The sequence below is a fragment of the Triticum urartu genome, chromosome 7A, assembly GCF_056163025.1.
Source record: "Triticum urartu cultivar PI428250 chromosome 7A, HENAU_Tu73, whole genome shotgun sequence".
Classification (NCBI taxonomy): Eukaryota; Viridiplantae; Streptophyta; class Magnoliopsida; order Poales; family Poaceae; genus Triticum; species Triticum urartu.
Genome location: NC_141879.1, coordinates 111,468,386 through 111,474,385, shown reverse-complemented (window position 1 = coordinate 111,474,385; position 6,000 = coordinate 111,468,386).

Genomic DNA, 6,000 nt, shown 5'->3' with positions numbered 1-6,000 from the left:
GTACACCGCCGGATGCATTCACATAGAGTCATATTTTGTTCTAAGTATCGAGTTGTAATTGTTGAGTTGTAAGAAAAATAGAAGTGTGATCATCATCATTATTAGAGCATTGTCCCAGTGAGGAAAGAATGATGGAGACTATGATTCCCCCACAAGTCGGGATGAGACTCCGGACGAAAAATAAATAAAAGAGGCCAAAGAAGCCCAAATAAAAAGAGGCCGTAAATAAAAAAGAAAAGAGAAAAGGCCCAAATAAAAAAATATAAAAATTAGAGAAAAAGAGAGAAGGGACAATGTTACTATCCTCTTACCACACTTGTGCTTCAAAGTAGCACCATGATCTTCATAGTAGAGAGTCTCTCATGTTATCACTTTCACATACTAGTGGGAATTTTACATTATAGAACTTGGCTTGTATATTCCAATGATGGGCTTCCTCAAATTTCCCTAGGTCTTCATGAGCAAGCCAGTTGGATGCACACCCACTTAGTTTCTTTTTGAGCTTTCATATACTTATAGCTCTAGTGCATCCGTTGCATGGCAATCCCTACTCACTCACATTGATATCGATTGATGGGCATCTCCATAGCCCGTTGATACGCCTAGTTGATGTGAGACTATCTTCTCCTTTTTGTCTTCTCTACAACCACCATTCTATTCCACCTATAGTGCTATATCCATGGCTCACGCTCATGTATTCCGTGAAGATTGAAAAAGTTTTGAAAAAGTTAGAGTATGAAACAATTGCTTGGCTTGTCATCGGGGTTGTACATGATTTAAATACTTTGTGTGGTGAAGATAGAGCATAGCCAGACTATATGATTTTGTAGGGATAACTTTCTTTGGCCATGTTATTTTGAGAAGAGATAATTTCTTTGTTAGTATGCTTGAAGTATTTTTTATGTCAATATAAACTTTTGTCTTGAATCTTTCAAATCTGAATATTCATACCACAATTAAGAAGATTTGCATTGAAATTATGCCAAGTAGCACTCCGCATCAAAAATTCTCTTTTTCTCATTTACCTACTCGAGGACGAGCAGGAATTAAGCTTGGGGATGCCTGATACGTCTCCAACGTATCTATAATTTTTGACTGCTCCATGCTATATTATCTACTATTTTGGACTATATTGGGCTTTATTTTCCACTTTTATAATTTTTGGGACCAACCTATTAACCGGAGGCCCAGCCCAGAATTGCTGTTTTTTGCCTATTTCAGTGTTTCGAAGAAACGGAATATCAAGCGAGGTCCAAAAGGAATAAAATCTTCGGGAACTTGATTTTCTCACCAAACGTGATCCAGGAGACTTGGACCCTGCTCCAAGGAACAAAAGAGGCGGTCACGAGGGTGGGGGCGCCCCCCCTAGGGTGCGCCCCCCTGCCTCGAGGGCCCCTCGTTGCTCCTCCGGTGTACTTCTTCCTCCTATATATACACACGTACCCCCAGACGATCAGAACAGGAGCCAAAAACTTAATTCCACCGCCGCAACTTTCTATATCCACGAGATCCCATCTTGGGGCCTGTTCCGGAGCTCCGCCGGAAGAGGGCCGTCATCACGGAGGGCTTCTACATCATCCTAGCCCCTCCGATGAAGTGTGAGTAGTTTACCTCAGACCTTCGGGTCCATACTTAGTAGCTAGATGGCTTCTTCTCTCTCTTTGAATCTCAATACAAAGTTCTCCCCCTCTCTTGTGGTGATCTATTTGATGTAATCTTCTATTTGTGGTGTGTTTGTTGAGACCGATAAATTGTGGGTTTATGATCAAGTCTATCAATGAATAATATTTGAATCTTCTCTGAATTCTTTTATGTATGATTGGTTATCTTTGCAAGTCTCTTCGAATTATCCGTTTGGTTTGGCCAACTAGATTGGTAGTTCTTGCCATGGGAGAAGTGCTTAGCTTTGGGTTTGATCTTGCGTTGTCCTTTCCCAGTGACAGAAGGGGCAGCAAGGCACGTATTGCATCGTTGCCATCGAGGATAACAAGAGGGGGTTTATTTCATATTGCATGAATTTATCTCTCTACATCATGTCATCTTGCTTAAGGCGTTACTCTATTTTTAACTTAATACTCTAGATGCATGCTGGATAGCGGTCGATGAGTGGAGTAATAGTAGTAGATGCAGAATCATTTAGGTCTACTTGTCACGGACGTGATGCCTATATACATGATCATGCCTAGATATTCTCATAACTATGCTCAATTCTGTCAATTGCTCAACAGTAATTTGTTCACCCACCGTAGAATAGTTATGCTCTTGAGAGAAGCCACTAGTGAAACCTATGGCCCCCGGGTCTATTCTCATCATATCAATCTCCATCACTTTAATATTTCTTTGCTTTTTACTTTGCCTTTACTTTTTTACTTTGCATCTTTATATCAAAAATACCAAAAAATATTATATCTATCATATCTCACTCTCGTAAGTGACCGTGAAGGGCTTGATAACCCCTAATCGCGTTGGTTGCGAGTAGCTATCGTTTTGTGCAGGTACGAGGGACTTGAGCGTGGCCTCCTACTGGATTTATACCTTGGTTCTCAAAAACTGAGGGAAATACTTACGCTACTCTGCTGGTTCATCCCTTCCTCTTCGGGGAAAACTAACGCAAGCTCAAGACGTAGCAGCGTCACGCTTCATGCCTCTGCTGACACCGCCCTCACCACCTACTCCAATGCAGACTGGGCGGGCTATCCTGACACTCGTCGCTCCACTTCGGGCTATTGTGTCTACCTTGGACCCTCACTTATCTCGTGGTCATCCAAGCGGCAGCCTACGGTCTCTCTTCCAGTCCTGAGGCTGAGTATCGTGCGGTGGCCAACGCCGTCGCCGAGTGTTCGTGGCTTCGCCAGCTGCTTCAGGAGCTTTCTTGCCCTATTGACCATGCCACAGTGGTCTACTGCGACAACGTCTCGGCGGTCTACCTCTCCACTAATCCGGTACATCATCGCCGGACCAAGCATATTGAGTTGGATATTCAGTTTGTTCGGGAACAGGTGGCTCTTGGCCATATTCGTGTTTTACATGTCCCTACTTCCCAACATTTTGCAGATATCATGACCAAGGGCTTGCCTACGACGTCTTTTGATGAGTTCCGGTCCAGTCTTTGCGTCAGCCGCGGTGCCGCTTCAACTACGGGGGGGGGGGGTGTTGAGTATGTTATTTGTGCATGTATATTAACTAGGCCCACCTCTCTAGCTTGTTGTATAGATTGAGGTAGAGGCCCCACCTTGTACTTATATATACCATGCACATTGCACCGAATCAATATATCGTGCAATTACAACATCTTACAGTGTCCTCACAAGCTATACATGGTTGTAGAATATCGGTTGGAATCGGTGGATTTAGGCAGTGTCTTCGGGCAGAGCTGGCGAGGAGGGTGTATCGACTTTCCTGTGAATTTTTGTTCCCTTGACCTCGTCCCTACTACGGCGGTGTCAACTCTAGTGTCGACGGGTGGTTGATGGCTCATTGCCTTTAGGAGTGGTTTGTGGCTCCCGATTCTGTGCCGGTTTTCTTCAACGACGAAGACGGCTCTACCGGTGCGCCTTCGGAGCCATAGATTGGAGTATTTCCATCTACCAGATGGTCCGCCCTTTACAAGGCCAGTCCGTTTTTCGGGTGCGGAGTGACGGCGCAGCACGAGAACATCACGTTCAGGTGGCTGAAGTTGTTTGATGCTCCGTGGACTGGGATGTAATTTCTAGTTTCTTTATGGTCCTTTATGTTGATGTTAATTCTTTATAATACATCTCGGTGCCTTTTTGCAACAAAAGAAAATGTCGCAAAAATCAAAAGAGGTATTGTGTTATGCACACGGCCTCACGGCTATTATCTGTATCTAAAATGGCAACTGCCAAAACGAAGAGCATGTCACTACAAAAAAATACACTTTCGTGATGATACGTGTCTGTCACAGTAGGTCGCGTTTTTTGTCATGCATGTACATCCATGAAAAATTTATGACAGAATCAAGATAGTCATACTTGTGCTGTCATAGAAGTGTTCCATGACATTACCAAAATTATCATCACGGAAGTGTCCACTTCCATGATGATAAATCGCGCATCACAGAAGTGCTTTCGTCAAGGGTGACCGACATGTGGCATCCACCGTAACAGAACGCCATTAAGCTATTGGGTCGGGTTTTGGATCCGATAACCCGTTAACAGCCCCGACCAATGGGGTTTTTCCACATGTAAAATCATCATTGGCTGGAGGAAACACGTGTCGGCTCATCGTTGGGACAGATGTCATCCACTCATTGGACAGAAGGCACCTATGATACATCAACACGTGGCACGGTCCAACAGAGGCCCATTCCTGTGAAAAGGTCGGCCCGTTTGACTTGGTCAAAAGGTGGCGGGCCGGCCCATGGAAAGCCTGTTAACGACATGTTCGCATATAGCCATTTACAGCCCGCTAACCCAAGGCCCGTTACGCCCTATCCGAATTAGGCCCAGTAGCGTCATTCTGGGCCATCCAATATGATTCTAGCCCGTTTTCACTTCTGGCCCATGTATGGCCCATGACGTCTTTCGGCCCATATGAGGCCCTATGTAACTCTTGGCCTATTAACGGCCCGTGGTGAAACTGCCCGTAATGAACGGTGTATCACTTTATACCCATTAACGGCCCGTTGTTCCGTTGGGCCGTTTCCAGCCCATGTTATCTTCCGGCCTTCTAAGAGCCCATTTATTCTTGGGCTCATTTCCAGCATTCGTTACATACGGCCCGTTACTGTCATTTTCTGCTAGTGGGCCAAATTCAGCCCGTGATTACAGTCGGCCTGTTTGTGGTCCGTTAATACGTTGGGCCGTCTTCATAGCGTCATCAAATACGGCCTATTAATGATGGCCCATTATGGTCGGCCCATGAACAGATGATTCCAACTCTAGCCTGTTTACGGCCATAATGTGGCCTGTTATTGGCCCATGTTTGGGCAATCGATCATACGGCCCGTATAAGGCCCATTGATGATACGGCCCGTAGAAGGCCCATTGTTTCTACGGCCCGTAGAAGGCCTACTGTTTCTGCGGCCTGTAGAAGGCCCACTATTTCTACGGCCCGTAGGAGGCCCAGTGTCACTACAGTAAATATTAGCCCATGGTTATTGTGGCCTAGTTTTAAAAAATAGGTTATTGCAGCCACTAGTTAACCGCAGAAAAAGAACTGCAATGACTACAAGCAAACAAATAAACAAGACAACAAGGAAATAAATAAGCAAGCAACTAACGCTAGGCTATCACGGCTATTACACATATTACATCCACTGGGCATCAAAGTTCGCCACCAGTGCAAATATAGGGAACAAAGCAGCATATCATATACACTGGCCATCAAAATTGGCCACCAGTGCAAATAAACGCGGTAGCAAAACAAGAGCATAACTGAAACAACTTCAGAAGAGCTCAAGAAACGTTATCCTGGGTATCCACCATGCTGGCAATAAGCTTAGCAAGCTGATTAGCTTTGTCCAGTTTGGCGCTAAAATCCTCCAACGCTTGCTGTTGCACCAGAAAGTATGCATCTGAATGCTCCAGGGACTTCTGCAGTCCTTCCGCTTCTTGTCGCAGCACAGTTGAACGATGTCTTGTAGCTTGTAGTTGAGACTCAAGAAACCAAACTGATTCAGACAGTGAGTTTGAATAGCTTGTGCAAGCGGTAGTGGCCCGTAGCTCCAACACTAAACCAAGACAGGATGTGTCACTATCATGAACCTTATCTGCATTACTTCCTTTACCGTTGCTTAATAAGGCACTCTTCCCCAATATTCTATCAGCATTCTAAAAGAAGAAACAAGCAGACACATAACAAGTTTAGCATGTACTAGTATATGAAACTCATTTCGGTGAACCAGTTCATTAGTAAGGTGGACAGGATTAAACTACCAAGTCTTCTATTGCCAAGTACTAGTATATAATAAAAGCATCAAACAAACATATATCTATGTCCTATGGTAGCAATGGAATCTTAAATTAGAACAGTTGTTCT